At 40.9% G+C, this 23,468-nt stretch overlaps 1 protein-coding gene across 4 annotated transcripts in view; it reads left to right on the top strand.

The window, feature by feature from the left end:
* The window catches only part of RARG (retinoic acid receptor gamma), a 170,269-nt gene that overhangs the window by 92,122 nt on the left and 54,679 nt on the right, over positions 1–23,468 (top strand). The window lies entirely within an intron of this gene.

The raw sequence follows: 23,468 nt of genomic DNA, 5'->3' as shown, positions 1-23,468 counted from the left end.
GTTGTTGGTCTCTGTTATCATAGCTATTTTATTTTTACAAGTTCAGCTGGATCTTATTTTCTTTTCTTTTTTTCTTTTTGTGAAGTTTATTCGTGGAACAGTGGCCAATCATCTCCCTCACTTGACTTTTCTCACTAGTGGAATTTGAGAAAAATTCTTCCACTTTCCCCTTGTAGCCCATGTGTCAGAAAAAATGTTAAAACTGAATTCTTGTCTTGCCTTGTCTTTCCACTCTGAAGGGATAAAGAAATAGGATAGTCTACTAGTTGGCCTATGGTAAATGTGCTGGGCAGAAGATTGGGCCACCACTGTGGCCAAAATGAAGAGGTGTAGAGAAAGATTTCTTAGGCTGGTTTCATTTCCAGCTGGTTTATGCATGGAAGACAAGTGGCTGAAAACTGCAATTCAGAAAAATGTTATGGCAGATTTCAGCCATTGTGTTGAATGACACTTTGGGAGCTGCAAAAAAGAAAGGGGTGAAATGAGGATTGTATGGAGTTTGGTGAAATGTTTTGGCATCTTCACAGGGGGCTGAGGGAAGGAAATGACAGTAGGTTCAGAATAAGAAATACATTTTTTTTAAGTTCCCTCCACGTTTTCTCCTCTTAATTCTTTTTCTGCTTGTCTTCTCACACTTCATCCAGTTTTAAAAACAGTAAGTTTAATTCCAATTGTTTTGAAAAGCACCATCCAAGTGAAGGGTACTAGTGAATGGTAGTAAGACACATTTGGCAGAAGAGTTTAAATTAAAAGATTGAATGGAAGAAGACTGACTAAGCCTCTGTATCTCTTTCATGGTAATTTCTTCCTCTTGGATGTTTTGTGATGGAAAGGAGTTCTAAAGTACTAATTCCTTTATGTATTGCTATTTTATTAGTTTCACTTCTCATGTTGCTACCAGAGACTGGGTAGGAATCTTTCTAGATGGAGCAGAAATGAAAACTAGGTCTGTTTTCTTTCCTAAGAATAGGAGGGAAATGATACACCTTTAATCCTGGAGAATTACAGAGTATTTCAATAATAAATCTAAGAAAGAATTGTTCTGAAAAGGATAAAATATTATGGAGAAGGGATTGACACTCTTATAATTATTGAGTTTAATTCTTGTTAGTACATGAGCTCATTCGGTAATAATGAGGAAGTACTCACTTTGGAAAGAGCTAACCAAAATAAGCATTTGAAGAAATATAAACTTTAACAAGATGTCTTGGGTTGAAAAAATGTATACCTTGACATTAGTGACTGCATAGGTACCAACCAATAAGTATTTGTATCGGTCACCGTAATTTGACACAGAGAAATGTTACTGGCAAAAGTATTGCATTTAATCTGCAGCAGCAGATTGCCATCTAAAACACTGGAAAAATGAGACCTCACCACAACAGAAGCATGATGGGGGAGGGGGAGGAAGGCTTCTTTATCTCTTATAGCAAAATAATTCTAAAAGTGACATCCTTTCTTAAAAAGAAGAGTTTTCACAAATCCCTCACGCTATTTGCACTGGCGTTTTAAATACTCCGTGGAGCCAAATGTGGTCTGCCTTGGACCAGAATTTGGGTTCGAAAAAGGCAATTGAAATATCCACCCAATATAATCTGATATTGCTCAGTGACTGAGCCCTTATTGTACACACAGAGGAGCCCTGTTCCAGTCCTTCCCATCTTTGCTTGAAAGAGTGAGATCAGGAAGCAAGAGAAGAGCAAGGTTTTTTTCCCTTTTGTTCTGTGTGAGATTCTGGAAAGTTACTGGCGGCAATATTAGGTTAGAATTGGTCAAACAATCTGGTCTGGCCTGGCAAGCCCTTAAATTCGATGAGTATAATAGTAGATGGCATTTAGCAGTGGGCTGTAGGCTGTATTTTTTAAAGTAATACATGGGGCTATGATGAAGATTACATTTGATTTAAATGCATTTAATAAAATTGCTCTTGAGGCATGTGTTAAATATTTCTCCCCTTCTTTCGCAATAAAAAGTATAGCAAATTTGGGGAGTCTTTGGAGCTGCACCCAGGGCCTTAGGGGCTGCAGAAATTACATCTTTCGGCTATATTTTTGTAATTACATTCAGACCATTTATAAGCAGACCACAGTGTGGCAAAAAAAATGTGAGTCTGAGAGAAACTAATTCCTGCCTTCTCTGCTGGCATATCGGGCATCATGAACTCCAGCTGCCAAACTAAGCTAGGTTGCAGGTTTTAAACATTTTGCCCCTGAACCATAGAAAGGGTTATCCTTGGATAGAGATGGAGGAAAGAAGGGCAGGAGGCAACAAAAGTAAAGAATACAAACAAATTAGTGAAAGCAAGCATTCATCCTAAGGGAGGCAAAGAAATATGGAATGGGTTGGGAGGTGAGAGTGGGGATGCAAGAAAAAGGAAAAAATACAACAAAACCAGTTCAGAAGTGTACTGTACAGATATTCCTTGACTTACAACCATTTATTTAGCGATTGTTCAAAGTTACAACGGCACTGAAAAAAGTGACTTATGACTGGTCCTCATACTTATGACCATTGCAGCATACCCATGGTCATGTGGTTAAAATTCAGGCACTTGGCAACCAGCCTGTGCTTTAGGATGGTTGCAGTGTCCCAGGGTTATGTAATTACATTTGCGATGTTCCCAGCTGGGGGAAAGCCAGTGGGGGAACCTGGATTCATTTAACAACTGCAGTGATTCACTTAACAACTGTGGCAAGAAGGGTAATACAATTGGGTACTACTGATTTAACAATTGCATTACTTAGCAAAGGAAATTCTGATCCCCACTGTCATCATAAATTGAGGATTATCTGAACTTACACCTGCCATTTATCTTTTTCAATTGTCATCCTTTCCTCCATTTGCGCCTAACTATAGTATAGTTAGTTTGTTTGGTGTAGTGAAGGCACCAGGCTAGAAACTGGAAGACCATGAGTTCCAGTCCTGTCATAGACACAAAGCCAGCTAGGTGACCTTGGGTCAATCACTCTCCCTTAGTCTAGGAAGGAGGCAATGGCAAGCAAAGAAAATTGCAGGGATTGGTCCAGGCCAGGGGTAGGCAACCTTGGCTCTTTTATGACTCGTGGACTTCAACTCCCAGAATTCCTGAGCCAGAATTCTGGGAGTTGAAGTCCACGAGTCATAAAAGAGCCAAGGTTGCCTACCCCTGGTCCAGGCAGTCACCAGGAATCAACACTCACTTAAAGGCATATGCACACACAGAGCCATTATTAACATATTTTCTCCACTTAAACCTAACCATGCCATCATCATGCCCAGAATATTTTCTTCTTTTTGATCCCCAGCCCAAGGGAGATAAAGTTTATAGTCATCCTTAGTTGTGTTGGTGTTGAAGCAGTCTTTTTCCTTTATTACCACACTATCCAAAGATAATCTCAAATCACAATTATCTTGGCTGGAACTCAGGGGTTTATAGGGAATGGAGCAGCAAATTTCATACCAATTTAAGTTTCTGCCAGCTTAAGAATGCCATCTCAGCAGCGGCGGGGGCAATCCTGTGACACTTTCTCACTATCTCATTTGGGGTAGTGTGTATTCTAATCAGCCAGGCATACCATTATGTCATGTTTTGGCTAAATAAAACCTGATTGCACGTGTTCCAAGTTATTTATCATTACATTGCATCTGTTGATAGGTGCCTGGGTTTTTCTTTTGATACAGGTCATGGTTTTTCTAGCTAAATTTGCTGTTGACAGGCTCAATGTGAGTACAAAACTGCAAAGAAGCACTGGACAAAAAAAATTTCAGTAGTGTAGACAATCCCCAATATTTCCACCCACCAGACTTCCCTGCATTCCCTTCTCCAGCCCATCATCCTGAGGCTTCTAGCACAAGCAAGGAGACCTTTTCACAGCTGTCCTCTGGAGCTGCTCTTGGTTTCCTTGGCTGGAATATGAATACGGGGGAGGCCAAGAATCCAACAGCCTCTGAGAGTGCGGCAGGCCTCTTATCTCCATCCCTGCTTAACACGGTTCCTCCACATCAGGCAGCTACTGGTGTTAAAGAGATGAGGGAGCCAGCTGGCTACTCCTCCACAGGATTGTATCCTGCAGCAGATGAGCAGGAAATGAAAAAGAATTCTCCAAGCAGGGAGTTCTGTGGAGCCTGACTGTAATTTTATGTGATTCTTACTACCTTTGTTTTAAAAAAAACAAAAAACTATTCTTATTATTTTGGTTTACAGTCTAGAATAAGTCTGCAGTCATATCCAGCTGCTGTCAAAAAAATAACGAGAGAAACCAAACCAAGAACCTTTTTCGGCTGACCATGCCAGATCCAGGTAGTCTTTGACTTACAACCACAATTGAGCCCAAAATTTCTTTTGCTGAATGAAACATTTGTTAAGTGGGTTTTGCGCCAATTTACAATCTTTCTTGCCGCAATTGTTAAGCGAATCACTGCAGATGTTAAGTTAGTAACATAGTTGTTAAGTGAATCTGGCTTTGTGACCCAGAAGGTCACAAAAGTTGATTTACATGATCTTGGAACACAGCCATAAGTATGAACCAATTGCCAATCATCTGAATTTTGATCACGTGACCATGGGGATGCTGCAATGGTCATAAATGTGAAAAACGATCATAAGTTACTTTTTTCAGTGACGTCCTAACTTTGAGCAGTCACTAAACGAACTGTTATAAGTCGAGGACTACCTGTATCTTTTGTTCCATGATGAGAACAACAATTCCCTCTTTGTACTCAGGCCTGCTCTTGCAAATCAAGATACCCAGTGCCCTAGTATTTAGTATTTTAATCAGAATAGAGCTGGAAGGGACCTTGGAGGTCTTCTAGTCAGCCCCCTGCTCAAGCAGGAGATCCTATACCCTTTCAGATAGGTGGCTGTCCAGTGTTTTTCTTACAAACCTCCAGTGATTAGCATTGGAGGCATAAATATACAGTTTTTAAAAATCCCAGAGATATTTCCTATCATTAACAATGAACTGCATTGTGATTCTCAGAGCAATCCCAGTGTCTGCTGATGTAGAAATACATTTCACTCTCTTGAGTTACTTCCCTGTAAGCATCCCGTGCAGACATACTTGGAAATAAGCTTCAGTTGTTTAGTTCACTATGGTGTGTCGCTAACCTTAGGAAAATGTGGCATATAAGAACCGAAGATTGTTCCTCAACTTGTTGAAGCTGCTTGTTGAAGACTGCCTTGAAAATGAAGCCATTGTTTGGCAGATTCCACCTGCTCTATACCATGGGGAAATTCCATAAAACATACCCTGTGAGGGGTCCTTGTTGCTCTCTGAGCTTGCTTGTTATCTTGCAGACATTTCATTACTCTAACTAGGTAACATCAGCCAGATCTCTCTTTAGTGGTACAGTGACCAGTCTGTCTGTGAAAATAAATACTTGACTTCAGCAAAGCATTTGAAAAGAAGTCTTCTATGAGATTCTACAAGTGAAGACGGCCTGGATTATGCTATCCTTGGATGGATGCAGGCCTGGTTCATAACCTCTCAAATGTAAGCAATGCTCAGCCTCAAGACGGAAGGGCTGAGTGATGTTCTGCAGAGTTCTGTTCTAGGGCCTGTGTTGCTCAACATGCTTAAAAATGGGTTGGACAAGGGGTTAGAAAATATGGTTATCAGATGTGCAAGACTACACAAAGATAGGAGGGACAACAATCCACTCAAAAGATAGTATCAAGATTCAGCTGGTTCTTGACAAAATGGATAATGGAGAGAAACTAACAAGATACATTTCAACAGGAACAGATAGTCCTTCATTTGGATAAGAAAAATCAAAGTCATAAATCGAGAATTGTGGAAGACCATGTTAGATAGCAGTATCTGCAGGAAAGATCTGGATAATACTGAACATTATTCAACAGTGTGACTTAGCTACAACAAACAATACCATCGAAACAAATGCATTGATAATCAACACAAAATAAATTAGTGTTCAAAGAGTCATGCTACAGTTCTTTGTTAATGATGAGAAATATCTCTGGGATTTTTAAAACTATATTTTATTTTCATGCCTCCAATGCTAAAATACTAGGGTACTAGGTATAATATAGCATCCAGTTCTGGGCATCTGCATTTTAGGGAGAGCATTGAAGCAACCCAGATGATAAGGAGCCTGGAAAGAAAAACAGTTGGTGACATTTAATATATTTAGCATTTCACAATTTACTTTTCTATCTCTGGCAGTAGACAGTAAGGAAGCAGCAGATGACAAGTGGATGCTTAACCCTTCCCCCAACAGCTGTTTTCCTTTTCCAAAATGCAGAACACACATTTGAGACCCAGTTATGGGACAAAAACTAAGGGCAGGCTGCTTCAGTTTGAAGAATCTGCTGCAATTACATTTTTAAGCTGGACCATAAGGACTACACTTGTACTTGCTTGTATGGAACAGTTTGGTTCTAATTCTCTTGGCAAAGGGAGATATGCTCAGTCACTCAAGCCCTAGTCATCTCCTGGTTGGACTACTGCAATGTGCTATACATGGGATTACCCTTGAAGAGTACCTGGAAGCTTCAGCTGGTGCAGAACACAGCTGTGCAGGCAGTTATTTGGGCCCCTAGGTTGGCTTATGTTAACCATTATTCTATGAGCTGCGCTGGCTGCCAGTTTGCTTCTGGGTACAATTCAAGGGGTTGGTTATCACCTTTAAATCCCTGCATGGCATGGGTCCAGGCTATCTGAGAAACTGGCTCACCACAGTGGCATTAATCTGTTCCCCCCCCCCCCCATGCTAGCAGAAGGGGCATACTGTAGACCCATCAACGAAGGAATTTCAGCTAGAAAGAAGAGCCTTTTGTGCTGTGGCTCCCGCCTTCTGGAACATTTTGTCTCCCCTCCCTGGCCCGGTCAGACCTGCTCTCGTCCTTTTGGTCAACTATGTCAACTAGCCTGGGGCCCCATTGGGGATGGGGAACACTGAAGGTGGCTAAGGGAGCAGGGAACAGCTCACTTCCTCTCTGTATGCACTTTGCTCCCTCCCTCTCCATTCTACTTAGTTTTATTTTCTTTAGTTAAATGTTTCCATTTAAGATCTTTATTCGTTCTTTTAATGTTTTATACTGTGTTTTATTCAATGCCTGTTAGCTGCCCAGAGTCGCCTTTGGCTAAATGGGTGGCATACAAGTCTGATAAATAAGTAAATAAATAAAAAAAAAGAGCCAGGGAGAAAGCAAAAGGACCTTCAGGACCTGCTCGGCTCCTCCCCCTTATATTCTCATTCTTGGGTTTCAAATATGTCAGTGTGTTTATGGGATCAATTTAGCTGGAATGCAGGAAAGCGCCTGAGGCTGTGGCCGACTCCTCTGCTGGCTCCAGAAAGAATCAAGCAATGCACTTCCCCCTTCCTGCCCTCCTCCCCATCTCTCTCTCTCTCTCTCTCTCTCTCTCTCTCTCTCTCTCTCCCTCTCTCTCCTCTGTCTCCTATTCTCCAAAGCACCTGAAGGCAGGACAAGCAGCAGAGGATGGAAACTAATCAAGGAGAGAAGCAACCTAGAACTAAGGAGAAACTTCCTGACAGTTAGAACAATTAATCAGTGGAACAACCTGCCTCCAGAAGCTGTGAATGCTCCAACACTGGAAGTTTTTAAGAAGAGACTGGACAGCCATTTGTCTGAAATGGTATAGGGCAGGGGTAGGCAACCTCGGCTCTTTTGTGACTTGTGGACTTCAACTCCCAGAATTCCTGAGTCAGGAATTCTGGGAGTTGAAGTCCACAAGTCATAAAAGAGCCGAGGTTGCCTACCCCTGGTATAGGGTTTCCTGCCTGAGGTTGCCTACCCCTGGTATAGGGTTTCCAGGGGGTTGGACTAGATGACCTGCAAGGTCCCTTCCAACTTTATTTAATTATTGTTGTTGTTGTTGTTGTTATTATTATTATTATTATACATGTAGAACAATTGTGCAGGCTTCTCATGGGACCCATGCTGGAAAAGCCCCCAACTTCGAGATTGGGAGTTGATGTTTCCTAGGACAAATGCCACAGGAGAAAAGGCATGCTGTCTGGGTCTCTTCAAAGGGAACTTTTTAGCAGATGGGACTGACTATATCCCTCTCCTGCCGGGCCTAATGGGACAGGTAGATGTGATCAGGAAGAAGCTATTCCTCAAAAGCCAATAACATTTTCAAGAAGTTTGGGGGCAGAAAATGTCCATTAAGCACATCAAGGATTGGACTGTTAGATTTTGCTTTATCATCTTTGGGTTTAGGCCTGACAGAAAGATTAGCATTTGCTTCTATCTGATAGGAGAAAGTTGAACCTAAAATAGATTTTCTTAATTCGGGGACCTTCAGATGAGTTAGCATACATTTTCCATCATTCTTAGTAAGTATGGACAATGTAGATTGTGGATGATATGAGTTTTAATCCAGTATATTTGGAGAGTGCTACTTTGAGAAATTCTGGCCTAAGAGATTACATTGTTCATGCTGATTTTTTAAATAAATTGATAATATTTAAAGATACATCTTCCGTTGGAGCAATAGTTTAGGAAATAATAATTAGGAAGAATAATTTTCCATTACTACTAAGTAAATACAATTGTTCACTACCTCTTTCCTAGTCTAGAAGGCAGGTTTTCTTAGTCTACCAGACAAGCAGTTTTGAGCTCAACCCAGGCATATCGGCTATGTAATCCTAATTTGGTATGATCAGGCTTTTCTGCCTACGGAGTGGGGACTTCTCTGGACTAGAAAATAAGATGATAATCCTCCAGTGTAAGTTTCATATAGCATAGGAGTAATTTTGCATTGGGGGGGGGAGATTAATTACTGATACTCGCCATGTTTCATCTCTCTTTCTCCAATAAAAAATATTTGGTTTCATATTTTTATATTTGCAATATAGATTCCAGCCAACTATAATGAAAAACAAAGGGCTGACGGCCATTTCTGTTTAAATATTTCTGTGAGATGGGCAATTAGACAGACAGACAGATACATAGACAGACAGACAGACAGACAGAGCTTGAGTGCCCTGCCTTAAATATTAACACATTTGGGGCTACTCCAGGATGGAGAGCCTTTAGTAAAAAGAGAGGAAAAAATGTCTGATAGAATACTTCATAGTGTCTGTTTGTAAGACTGAGAAAGTAAGAGTGTTTCCCTGCTGTTCTGTTGAAGGGCTATCCAGATTTCTATCCTTGAGTCAGTTCATAACTGAACTGGCCTGAAATTTGTCACCCCAACTGCCAATCCCTATTATGCCTACATAATATACATTCCAGTCACAGAGAAATGGTATTGTCCTGAATATGTGCGTGCAGCATGTGATAGGCAAAGTGATTGGTTAGGTTAATCTGGTTTGGCTGTCCTCTCTTCAGCTGATCAGCAGCTCCTGAGAAAATAGCCATCAATCACAGCTGTGTATCAGGAACAGATGAGTTTCACTCCCAGACTGTCTCTTGGCTACTTCGTGTGTTCATAATCCAAATTTGATCAAGCATTTTTTTTTTGAAGGAATCACTAAGGAAACCAAATTTTGCAATATTTCCTCAGAAATGCTTCTGTCTTTTTTAGTTACAATATTGCAATCTTCTGCAAAGGAGGCAAGAGAAAGTGCTCGGTTTTGTTTTTGTTTCTGTATTTCTTATAATACTATTTTTATTCTGTTTTGTTTTGTTGTATCTGTTGTTAATTCTTTTATATCCTATTATGCTTACTGTCTTTCTGTCTTATATCTAAGTAGATATAGAGAAATACGTAAAAATTCTACTTTTAGATATGTGTTATTGTATCTGGCCTTAGGGCTGCAATAAATTGATTGATAGATTGGTATTTCTTGTGATGTTTTAACTGTTTACCACCTGGGTCTTTTGGTTCTGATGGCTTTATAAATCCAATAACAATATTCACTGGGCCATTTAGCACTATAGTACAAAGCCACACAACAGTGGCCCCCATACCTTCCTTAAGCATACCTTCAAAAGTAATGTATTAGCCTGAAACATTTTGATTATTGGTCTGTTGAGTGTGACTTCTGCAACAGGGATGCTGAAAGATCACAGATACCTTGAGGTTGCTGTTGGGTCGTTTTAGAATAAGAGGGAGAGATGATTATAACACTGATGCCTCTAAAGACAGTTAAGCCTCTCTTAATAATATTGTGGACAAGTTGAAAAGTGTTGTAAGGAATATTCCATATTAAGTAGTCATCCTTTTACATTAGAGAATATCAACCCCTAAAAAGTGCTTATTTCTCGAAGGACTTACTATATCAACAGCTAAAACAAATCTATATTTCTTTCCATTCTCTTTTCCTCATCAGTCCCACAGGAAGCAACAGTGCTAGCATATGATAGAAGAATTACATAGACATAGTGTGGCCTGCCCATAACTGCTGGTTATGGTTATAGTTATCTAGAATGGTTTCCAAGGGTAGCCCCATGAATAGGGCATTGCAGTATGAGGTGACTGTAAGAAAGGTCTCCCAATTCCGGAACAGGCACAATTGGTACATGAGACAAAGCTATGTGAATGTCTTCCTTCTGGTTCAGGGTCTGTCTTAGTTATATTTAATATATCTTCCATGCAGTGGCTTGTTAATTTGACCCTTCTAAGCACCTTGCCAGGAGAGGCTAATTCTTTTCCAGCTCCTTGAATAGGGAGTGGTTGAATGCTTTATTCACATCCATATAAAGGTGCGTAAAATAGTCCCAAATGGATTCCAACCCAAAGGAAATAAATATAAGAGCACCAAATCATAGAAAGGCAAGAGACAGTTTCATCAGTGGATAGATACTTATGTGAACTTTTAGTTGCTTAACTTATTTACCTCTTGTAGTACTCTGGCAATTCTCTTGTGGCACTTGGTTTGAAACTTGCTATTCTAGGATTTGTAAGTCTTTGGCTTCTCTGGGGTGAAAAACCCAAGGGCATATTTTACAGGTACAAATAGTCCTTCCTCTTTCCTACAAGTTGTTTAGTCCCAGTGGAAGGTGAGCTTTGTCATAATGCAATTTGACTTCCTTACATCACCATAGTGTTTTTGCAATATGATTTTGGGGAGGGGGGGAGTGGCCAAGATGAGCTTCCCATTCAGGTCATTTGAATGGGAAGCTCACCTTGGTTTCTTTCATAAACCAAATTAGTGCTGCACAGTGCTTATCACCCTTTCATACTGCTCTGGATCTAATTTCATTATTAGCTACCTAGGTTGGGCACATCTCAATTTGTGGGAATTGAAGCTAATGATCACAGCCTTTTTTAAAATGCAAGAAAAGCCTGTTTGTTAGCTGAAAGTTCATTTAAATGTACTCTTTTACAATTGACTGTGGCCACCATCTTCCATTTGTGAGGCCTGAGGCAATTTCCCCCTTCCCTTAAACTTAAAAAGAGACTTCTGGCATATCCCATCCAAAGACCTCCTAATACAGGTAGTCCTTGACTTACAACAGTTCATTTAATGACCATTCAAAGTTACAATAGCACTGAAAAAATAACTTATGACTATTTTTCACAGTTAATGACCTTTGCAGCATCCCCATGATCATGTGATCAAAATTCAGATGCTTAGCAACTGGTTCATATTTATGACTATTGCTGTGTGCCACGCTCGTGTGATCACCTTTGGCGACCTTCTGACAAGCAAAGTCAATGGGGAAGCCAGATTCACTTAAAAACCGTGTTACTAACTTAACAACTGCAGTGATTCACTTAACAACTGAGGCAAGAAAGGTCGTAAAATGGGGCAAAACCCACTTAATAAATGTCTCACTTAGCATTGGAAATTTTGGACTCCATTGTGGTCGTAAGTTGAGAACTACCTGTAGGATTTTTTTTAATAGTGAATGGCTATTATAAAAAGAAAGGATCAATGAGCTGTTTGTCACTTTTGCATTTCATCTTTCCCCAATAAATTCAGGGCAGAGGGCACTGATGAAGTATCATCAGCACTCATGAAGTATCATAAACACTCATGAAATATCACCTTGTGAGGTGGGCTGAGCAAAAGATTTATGATTCCCACAGGATTTCATAGCTTGTTAAAATAATTGTGATTGGTGAAAATGTATCCATTCCCTTCACTTTTTAATGTATTAGTTTCTCCATAAATACAGGTGATGGACAAAAGCTTATGTGATCAGTAAGACATACTACTGGATTATTATTCTATTTGTATTTGTTAAATAAAAAGACACTGCCCATCTCATTACTCAAATGACTCTGGGTAATTTACTGATACCAACCATAAAATGATACAAAAGAGACATAATTAAGAACAGATAGGCATCAGGTAGGGCATTTAGCCGGTAAACACTCAGCTCCATTCAGTTGCCCCAACTTTACCCCGAATTAAGGGACTACAGAGTCATAAAAAGAAAAAAAACAGAATTTAAAACATGCAGAATAAAATATGATCAGAGTTAAAAAGGCAAACTAAAAGGCAGAGGGAGCACTCTCAAGCCATCAACCAACTCCAGGGTTATATGCCACTCTCCAATCCCCATGTAAATTGGCAGAGCCAGGTCTTCATGTTCTTCTAGGGCAGGGGTAGGCAACCCAAAACACTCAAAGAGCCACTTGAACCCGTTTCCCACCAAAAACAAAACACTGGGAGCCGCAAAACCCTTTTGATATCTAAAATGAAGATAACACTGCATATATCCTTTTTTATCTTTATTATAGGGGTGTGTGTGTGTGTGTGTGTGTGAGAGAGAGAGAGAGAGAGAGAGTGTTTGTGTATGTGTGTGTGTGTACACACACACACACACACACACACACACACACATTAAAAATAAAAGTAAAAATATGACTCTTGGGAATATCCATACTATTAAAACAATGATCACCGAGAGAATGCTTTAAGAGAATAAAATTACATACACACACAGATAAAAAAAGGATATATGCAGTGTTATCTTCATTTTAGATGTCAAAAGGGTCTCTCTCTCTCTGTCTCTCTCCCTCCCTCCCTCTCTGCCCTTGGTCTGCCACTCCTCTTCCCCCACTCTCTTTCTTTCTCTCTCTTTCCTCTCTCTCTCCCCCTCCCTCTTTCTCTCTCTTTCTCTCTCTCTCTTTCTCCCCCCCCCCATCTGCTGCTCACCTGGCAAGCTTCAAGTTGTTCTCCAACAATCTCAGGGGTAGGCAACCTCGTCTCTTTTATGACTCATGGACTTCAACTCCCAGAATTCCTGAGTCAGCCTAGCTGGGCTAGCTAGCTCTCTCCTGCCCTTCCTGCTGAGACGCAGCAAAGGGAGGAGCTCCACCCAGAAAGCTTTTCAGCTCCTCGGAGAACAATGTGAGTGCACTCTCTTTTACACATATACACACACACACACATACACACAAAACACACACACCCAGACACACACACACACACAGAGAGAGAGAGAGAGAGAGAGAGAGAGAGATCAGGGAAGTGCAATTGCCTCTCTCTGTCTCTCTCTGCAAAGGCAGAGGAGGCTGGGAGCCACAGGGGAAGGCTCAAAGAGCCGCATGCGGCTCCGGAGCCGCAGGTTGCCGACCTGTGTTCTAGGGACAAGATAGTCCATACGGTTGGGGCTATGGCAGAGAAGACTCTCTTCCTAAACTCCTCCAGCTGAAATTCTTTCACCAATGGGATCCATTGCCTGACTGAGTGGGACAGGGCCACGTATTGGGCTGTTCTTCTTGGCAGGGGTCCTTGCCTGTTTGTCTCTTCTTTAGGGATCTAGGAAGCTTGGGAGCAAGAAATGTGGTTGGTAAAGCTTCAGAGGAAAGCTACTAAGGGCTGTGTTCTTGCTTGGAAGGCCAAAGAAATGAATGTGAAAAATCTGGAGACCGATGCAAAGATATTATCTTTTGAGAGAAACATTGGGACAAGCCAACAGCTTGAATATGGCTCTCAGTGTAAGATATTTTGAGGATGGCTGGCTGCTCTCAGCAAATCTTGGTCTATGTAGTTTCTTTCAGTAAGGAGGAAGGAAAACATTAATAGTTCCTTATAGCAACAAATGCGTCAACTGCCCCCAGAAGTATGAAACACTGGACTGAGCAGTGCCCAGATGTGACAACCCAGTGCCCCTCTACCCAAACATGCAGAGGAAACTGTCAACATTGCTGCAACAGGAAACAGTTATCAGCTTCTCTAACGAGAACTGAAGAAGGTTTGTGCCTAGGACCAGTTCCCACCACTGGAACTTCCTGACTTCCCTTAGCAGAGCGCACGCAATCTTTTAGCTAGAAAACAGTGTCAGATTTAGAGGTGGAGCTGCAAGATTCAAACCCTTCCTCCTTCCCACTCCAGGAAACTCAGGGCATAATGAGCTACTAAAGAAAGCGGGGTCATTTAACTAGATAAACGATATTGCTCAAGTATGAATGACTCTGCTTTATGAGAAATGCAAAGAGTGAGAGGATATAAAAAGTGAGAGGATACAAACAGATGCAGAAGCAATGGATCAAGAAGATTAAAATAAAATAAACTACAGAAAAGATGCTTTATGCAAATACTACTTATATTAGTAAAAATTGCTTGGAATCTAGGTTCCAAAGCAGTCTTTGAAATGTACTTCACAGCCTGAATTTTTGTGGGATCCCAGGAAGAGAAACAAGTAAATTAGCATGTTGATTTACAGGTAGTCCTCGACTTATGACACAATTAAGCCCAAAATTTCTGTTGCTAAGTGAGACAGTTGTTAAGTGAATTTTGCCCCATTTTACGACCTTTCTTGCCACAATTGTTAAGTGAATCACTGCAATTAAGCTAGTAATAGTTGTTAAGCAAATCTGGCTTCCCCATTTGATTTTGCTTGTAAGAAGGTTGCAAAAAGTGATCTCATGACCCCGGAACACTGCAACCGTCATAAATATGAGTCAATTGCCAAGAGTCTGAATTTGCTGCAACAGTTTTAAGTGTGAAAAGCAGTTACTTTTTTTCAGCTGCTGTTGTAACTTTGAATGGTCACTAAATGAACTGTTAGAAGTCGAGGACTACCAGTATAGTATCACCCTGAATCTAAGCCAGGTGAGATGTGCTTAGTGTCTATTGAGTTCAAGGGGATGAGGTGTACCTAATTGTGCCTAGCCCTGGGTTACAAAAAAGCAAAAGATTTGTGGCACGATGTGGAGGCATCTACTTCCATGTAGTCAAATGGAATGAGTCAGCACCAAAATGTTGAAATACCAGCTTTAAAAGAAATACACATTTACTGTATTTTCCACCCCAAAGTATATACTCCATTGATTATGTTTTTGCCTCATCATATTAATGTTTGCAGATTGTCAAGCACATCAAGCTGCAAAGGGTATTATAGGATGTAAGAAACATGTTGCTACGGATAGCAAAAGTTACTCATACAGACATAAAACTACCAGCTGAAGAAGGGAGAATGACCTCTAGAAAAAGCAAGTAATCCCAAGACTGCCAATGTTTCCTACAATTGTTGAACTGATAAAAGCTGGCTCCATGGAAAGCAGTTGTTTTTGCAAAGAGACATGCTGCACAGCTCTCTGTTGTGGTTTTTTGACAGCCCTTCTAATGTCCAATACTGTAACCATAATGAGAATTTTTGCAAATAAGTGGGAATGTTCTGAAATGGGTCAGACTGATAACTTTTGGAGTTTTGTTTCCAGCAGTGCTGACTTTTGTATTCCAGAAACTGAACTGTCAGTTTTCCAGGACTTTTGAGACTGTATTTCTCAGCTGGGTATTTAGATGTTGAATATTGAAGGACCCTGTAATAATACTGCCTCTGCAGGTTTTGACTAAGTGAGTGGGGTCCCTACACACTGGTCAGTTCACAGTTGTGCTAAGCAATCATTTGCTTAATGGTGGTGTGTTGAAAAAGCAACAAACTGTAGTTTATTCAAACTATAAAGGGTGGTGTATACACTACTACATGATTTGGTTTATAGATCATGCTAAAACCTCATTTTTAACATAAGCATCTTTAAAGATCACCCTGGCTGGGTTTAGGATGTCTTGCTAAGCCACTAACAACACACATTATGTGCAGACCCATTAAAAACATAATTACTATATCAAAGGGTTAAATATATTTGGAAGTTCTGTATACATTGTTTTGAGACAATTCAAAGATAAGCTTTTCAGTCTGTCAAAGAGTTGGTTCTTCAGAACATTGCTACAGATGACAGACATAAATAGGAAAAAAAAGGAAGCTAAGAAAGGTTTAGTGCACTAGAGTTGGAAGCAACTAAATAACAATTCATTTGTGAAAGAAAATATAGCCGTATTTACTTCTTATTTATTTTATCCTATTTCTGTGCCAATTCAATAACGCGAGACTGGGTTGGCTTATGATCATTAAACACTGCTAAAACCGTAAAACAATCATAGTAAAAAATTAAACTAAAGTAATACATCCAAGAGGTAAAAGGCAATAGGAACCCCAATAAATTAAGATTCAAAAGTCTGGCAAAAGAGAATTTGTTTTTTAAGCTTGCTCCTAAAGGTCAGTGAAAGAGAACCCATTGCTATCAGGAGCAGGCGTGGTGGAGACTATTCTACAAGACGTGCACTTGCTTCCTTCTACTATACCCTTTTACCTTCATAAAGTGCATTTTTCTGAATCAGACATACAGAACGGGCAAATTCTACCTGGAATAGATAGTCCCTAAGTAACTGGGACCTGCGCCAAGATGGACTTTATAAAGGATAACCAGCACTTTGAATTGTACTCAGAAAGTTATAGAAAAGCAGTGCCGTGACCAAATGAGGAGTGTTGGCCTGCTGAACTAATTTTTACCAACCAGCATACTGAGTACAGGTAGTCCTCGACTTACAACAGTTCATTTAGTGACCGTTCGAAGTTACAACAGCACTGAAAAAAGTGCTTTATGGCCGTTTTTCACACTTATGACCTTTGTAGCATCCTCAGGATCACGTGATCAAAATTCAGATGCTTGGCCACTGACTCATACTTATGACTGTTGCTGTGTCCCAAGGTCACGTGATCCCCTTTTGCAACCTTTTGACAAGCAAAATCAATGGGGAAGCCAGACTCACATAACAACCGTGTTACTAACTAATCAGCTGCAGTGATTCACTTAACAACCGTGGCAAGGAAGGTCGTAAAATGGGACAAAACTCACTTAACAAATGTCTCACTTAAGAACAGAAATTTTGGGCTCAATGGTGGTCATAAGTTGAGGACTACCTGCACTAAACTGGAGGCAGGTTCAAGCAGAGCACCTTACGGTAGTAGTCAAAATGTGAGTGATGAAAGCATAGGTGACTACAGGCTAGCACATCTCATTTCAAAGATGTCCTTTTGGGATACTGGCTGCAGCTGATTGTCTCCTGGCCACAGCTTTGATCTGTTGTCCAACTAGAAGTTGTGAGAGCCTCCAGACTATGGACCTGCTGCTTTGAGAAGATCACAGCCCCAGCTAGAACAAAGACAGAAAATTGCAAGGAGTCAGGCAGCCACGCTTGTAGAGACAAGGCTGTCACTAGTATTGTGTTAAATAGAATTCCTATTTAACCTGAAATCCTAGCCTCAGCAAATCCCACTTCTCTGGCTATAGTAGAAGACAAAAGTTCTTACATTTTTATACCCTTTTTTGCCCAGGTTGTCTCCCAAACCTCTGGTCCAGGAATTATAAAAATTATGCTTTAAAAAAAAAAAAAAGTTACGCTATTCTTTCATTTTCCCATTTCCATGGTTTCATGGAAGAAAGTAGAAAATGTTTTCCATCCTTACTTTCTTTTCTGCTCAGCCAAATCAGAGATATGCTTTGTATCTAGTGCAAGAATTCCTGCTCCAATTCCACTCTATTCTCAAAAGTAAGAAGAGGGTTCAGCCTCCCTCTCTCTCTTTCTCTGCAGTAGATTGCCAGGTAGCCAACAATCTCAGAAAAATGTGGTATCTAAGCTACACTGATTGACTTTCCATTCATACAGCCATTGGACATGTAACTGTTACATTAGAAGTATCTGGCTTCCAGCCCAGGGTCACTCTGTTGTGATCATACACAGCATGGATTCAACTTCAAGCATTTGTTGCATCTGCTGGGAGGGACAGTGTATTGAGTATTTATGATGATATCCGAAAACTGTATTGTACTTGTGGAAACATAGCCACCCAGTCAACTGACCCATGAACTAGAAGACCAGATATATACTGTAAGATCTCCTTATTGTATTAGGTGGCAAAGTAGTATGAATATTTCTCCAGAGGCCCGCCTTTAAAATGATGCTTTTGGTTTTTGTTATTTTTTTTTGTTGTTGTTTGGGGAAAGGATTACTCATTATTTTTGCATTAGTGTCTTGGTTTAGTCGCTCCTTTATATGTATGCATGCTCGCCATTATAACTAGAGTTAGAAGGAGCCAGTCTATAGCATAATGCTTCTGTATGTATCTAGACATTGGTTTGGTTTGAGATATCTCTAGTGAGTGTCCCTCTTCCTCAGCCTGGCACCCTCTACATTTATTGGAAAACAGCCACCAGAATTCTGGCTGGACATAGAGGGATTGCAATCCAACACATCTGGAAGGTGTTGGATTGGGAGGCTGGATTAAAAGGTGTCACCAGGGCCAAGAAGCATTCCTGTGTAAGAATATGGATATTCATAACTAGTCACAGTAAGCTGCACTGAATTCAAAGGCAGTTGGATTGCCTTCGGATAAGTCAGCTTGATGTGTTCAGTTTGTGAATCTAATGAAGTAGACTGCTCACTCTTTTACTAATATATTCAGTACTCATTTACCGGAAGATTGATGCCTTCAAATTATCATTTTGAAGGGGAAAAATTCTGGACCTCGGGGTTGTTGAACTACAATTCCCAAGTTTCTTCACCCCCTAATCAAGCTGACTGGAGCTTTTTGAAGTTACACTACAGCAACATTTGCAGAATCTTCACTTCTGGGGTATAGAATAATGGCAGTCTTCTAAACATCTTAACATCTTTTGCTCTAAAAGGCTTTTTCTCCAGGACCTTTTTATTCTAGGTTGTTTATAATGATGCTTGTTCCTGGCTCATCCAGTTTCTGAATGTTTCAAGATGAGCTGCAGGTCTTCTAATGGAATTAAGTTACGTTTATTTTTTTTCTCTCTGACCATTTTGTTCTGTTATTGTTTTTCATGGGCATGTCTTCATCCATATGCAGATCAAGACAGAATTCCAGGCATCTGAAGAATTGTAGTCCACAATAAGATTGTCCAAAATTAAAAAAAAAAGACTTGTATTTAGTATCTCCTTTTTCAATATAACTCTCCTTTCTTTCTCTGTAAGATAATAATAAGGCATGTTTGGTTTTGGCCTTTGAATGGTTCTAATGCAATCAAATGACCTCGTTATGCTTCCCATACTTGAAAAGATACCTAATTTGTGGTTGAGGGTTGGATATATAATTCCACTCCCTTCGTTAATTTATGTAGATGATGAGGGGGTGTATGTGGGAGGAAATGACATATGAGACTGATCCAAAAGATAACCTTAATCTGGGAAGACATTTATTATTATTATTATTTTTTTACTGAAAGTTGCAGGTAAGGGGAACACACCCGCACACACCCTGGAGTGTAAAACTAAGAAAAAAAAAAAAAAGCAAGGGCATTGCAAAGCTAAGGAAGACATTTCAGACCAGACCTTGGTGAAAGATACTTTTCCCCCTGCCCTCCTTCTCCCTTCCCCTCTGGAGATACGTTTCAAGATGGGGGCAATGGGGAAGGGGAGAGGGAGCAAGGGAGGGAATGCCTTTATGCAGGGACTCCAGCACAGTTCAGCCACAGAGCAGAGCCCGTGCAAAGCAACTTCTGGTTTGAATTAGTGGGCAGGCGGATCAGGCTAATTGGAACCTTTCTGATCTCTGCAGAGCAGCCAAAGGGATGCAAGGAAGAAACCTTCGCCGGTCTGAGTCTCTACTCAGCAACGAAAAGCCACAAGGCAGAGAAAGGGGGAGCAGCTGCAGGGCAGAGTCTTATGTCAGTACAGGCTGGAGACATTTTCAGGGAGAGTGGGGGGGGGGGAAATGCTCCTGTGTGCTCAGGAAAAGCTCCCTGAGTTTGTTATTTACTAAGTCAATTGAACTGACTAATGTCCTTTAAAACTAAGGTCTCCCTTGTATCTACACTTCCTTGGTTATTAAGGGTCCAGGATTGATTCCTGCATGGGGGGGAGCTTTTTTATCCCCCCCTCTTAAATATTGGGAGGAGGAGATTATTGAATCTGCAGTTTAAAACTATCCACTGTGAATGCTGGCATGCGGTATTAGTTTTGGGGGAAAGCCTAAATGGGGTGCAGAGCAGGGTTTCGTTGTATGTGAAAGGGGATTGTGATTCAGTGGGTTGCATTCCTCACAGTTGGGAAAGATAGACATAGGAGTTGGAGGGGGCAAAGCACATGGGGCAGGGGTTCCTTCCCACTGCCCCACTGATTAATCTTGTTCATAGATAGTAAGGATCTCAGTCTGTTTTGTGGCAAATCCAGAGGATTTTCTTTCTGGCCTTGATAGCATAGCATGCCGAAACCTTTAGATTTGTGGTGTTTTAAGTCTTTGTAGATCTTTAACTTCCCCCTCCTTCCCCTTTCATGGACTACACTCAGTGTAAGAGCATAGGTGGAATGAAAGCTGAAGGAGAGAGGAGAAATACTTGAGGTTACTGTTCCGCTGTGTATGTGAATACCTAGCATGCAAATCTGAAGCCTTTTGCTACAAAGGCTAAAATACAACTGTTGTCGGCTGCTTTTAAGTTAAGTTTAAAAAGAAGAGCTCAAAACTGACTTGTTGCCAAAGTGATGGCGAGGGGATGGGTGGCAGAAGACGGGCATCAGTGAAGAACTGTGAACCCGTTTTTGAAGGCTGCAGGACAGAAGGAGCCTGTGGAAAAGCTGAGCCAAAGGAAAAAGCAAGGGCCTGCAGAGAAGAGAAGGGAAGGGAAGGGCTGCCATGGAGCTGGGTCATATAGAGGTTACTGCACCCAAAGGGGGTTCTTGCGGAGTTCATACCGCTGGCTCGGCTGACGCTCGCTTGCTCGGCCTTTGAGCTGGAAGGAAAGGGAGAGGCTGCCGGAGAGGGAGATGGAACAGCCTGGCCAGGTCTGGCTAACCACTGGCACAGAGCCTAGCCCAACCAACAAAGAGAGAGTTGAGATTATGGGGGGGGGGGAGGAGTAACCCAGTTTAGTTAGTGGGGAAACCTGATGTTGGTTTGCCCAAACTCGGCAAGGGACAAAGGAATTTAAGTTTGGCATAGGGGCTGGGGGAGGCAGGGAACAAGCCTAACTCAGCCAAGACAGAGGGAGGTACAAATGTAGGCCTTCTCCAGCACAACTAGCAAGTGTGTATATATTGGCCCATTTAGTGGAAACAAGATAGAAAGAGAGAGGAGGGTGAAAAGATCTTAGCAGCCATGTGTGTGCGCGCGCATGCATAAATGAGCCAATTTATTCCAGCCTCTAGGGAGGGGACAGGTTTCACCATGATGGGGCTATTCAGCCACTCAAGAGGAGAAATAAATATTTTTTCTGAACAATGTCAGAGATTTACTCCATCGAAAAGCAGATAGCCAATTAACTGGATGGGATCAGAGAATATTGTGGGACAGGTATATGGATATTCTCAATCATCTAGGTCATGGTTTTCCCAAAGCTGTTTTTTCAAAAGGCAACTCGACTTTCTTGGTTTTTTGTTTGAAAGCATTTAGCTTCTCATCCAGTAAGTTTCTTCTGTTCTGGTAGAAGCTTCTTGGATGAGAAGTGAAACATTTTCAAAGAAAAAAACTAAGAAAGTTCAGTTGCCTTTTGGAAAAAGAACCTTTGGGATTGTTGTGGGACATAGTCTGGGAATGCCATACCAATTGGGAGCTGTGAGAGCAAGTGCCGCAATGACCACAGGGATTAACTAAAGAGGCTGAAGACATGTATCTCAAAGCAGCAGAACATTTAATTGCCTGAAGCTGCACCTGATGGAGAATTGAGCTTCCTTGCTATGCTCAGATTTAGTGGTTGGGTTATTTCAGTGCACAATTGGTAAATTCCAAGGAGGAAGGTGTGATGACTGACTGACTGACTGACTGATTGTCTATGTACCAGCCACATAGACCAATTTTTTTCCAGGAGGATCTGTTCCCAGGCTAATCCTTTAGGTCTCCCAATGATGCATTCATCAACACTGCAACTGACTATAGACTTGCTATTGGTCATCCTCTTCTTTTTCTTTCTTTCCATCTTTTTCAGCATCAAAGCCTTCTCCAAGAGAGCTAGATCTCTATATAACAGTGGTTCTCAACCTGTGGATCGGGACCCCATTTGGGGTCGAACGACCATTTCACGGGGGTCGCCAAACAACGCAGTCTGCCATTTCTTCCCCCCTTTTCCTTAGCTGTGCCACTCCCTTTTATTCTATTGGCTTTTGAAAGCCAATAAAATAGACTCTCTTGAATAGAGTTTAATTCGATTGGCTTTCAAAAGCCAATAGGAATTGTCCAGGCTGTCTCTGCCCTGCTGAGCCCGCCAAAAGTCCCATTCTGCAAACGGTGCTGCACCAGTTGAGTAGTCCTCGACTTACGACCGGTTGGGGGTCACGGCATTAAAAAGGTTGAGAACCACTGCTATATAATGTATCTAAAGTAAACTAATTGACAACTGGCTCAGGTTGACCTTATGGACAATTTCTCCCAGCCCCATTTCCACATTTGTAGTTTGCAACCTTCCGTGGGATTGATCTCATCAAAATTTAAAGAATCTTCTATCAATCTTTCACATTCTAAAACAATTTCTAATTTTTCTAATTAAACGGCCACAGGTATACTTTATTATGTTTTCCTCTCTCCCTTTTGGGGAGGTGCGTTCATGTGACTAGATCATTCATGATAAGATTCTAGAGGATGTGCCAGTGTTTTATAAGGCAGCCTAGGAAGTATGTGCCCATGGTTATTTATCAGCCAATCAATACCCTCAGAATATTTCTCACTTTCTTTCCAATGAAGATAACCTGGCTATCATAGCTGCCAAATAACTTAGGGCTGCATATTTCTATCTTTGCAGAGTTTTATTTTGATACAGCAAAACTGAGTTTTGTTCAAAATTGTTGCTGAAGAAAGTTCCCAGATCCATTGAGAGCTCATGCATCTCTAAGTTCTTATTCCATATGGTTCTGTTGTCACATCACTTATTTGATCAAGACTGGCATGAAATTTGGAATGAGATTTGCAGAAAAAGTAAGGGTCAGAGCAAAGTGTTTGCCCATTGAGGGTCCTATTTGTAGACTCAGGGCTGAAAAAAGCTTAGGAGGACACATTATTAATGATTAATATATGTGGCAAACATAAAGAAGTTTACTTAATTAATTTGCTTCCTTTTACATGATGAAAGACCTTTCAAAAATCTGCATGCCAAATATAATAGTATTTAGCTCAACAATATTTTTTTTACCACTTTTGCAGGTGCTGGGGAGAAAGAGACAGATTATGCACTAAACCATGATGTGGGTATTTGGTGTTGGCTTGTTGTGTAAACCAGTTATTGTAGTTTGTAATTAATGGTTTATGGTTCAGTATGTTTTCCCAGTTGCAATGTATGGCTGTGAAAGTTGGACCATAAGAAAGTCTG

The sequence above is a fragment of the Crotalus tigris genome, unplaced genomic scaffold, assembly GCF_016545835.1.
Source record: "Crotalus tigris isolate CLP2741 ecotype Arizona unplaced genomic scaffold, ASM1654583v1 scf7180000024429.2167931701:2281839, whole genome shotgun sequence".
Classification (NCBI taxonomy): Eukaryota; Metazoa; Chordata; class Lepidosauria; order Squamata; family Viperidae; genus Crotalus; species Crotalus tigris.
The sequence above is the reverse complement of the archived record's forward strand: the minus strand, read 5'-3'. Positions and strand labels throughout refer to the sequence as shown.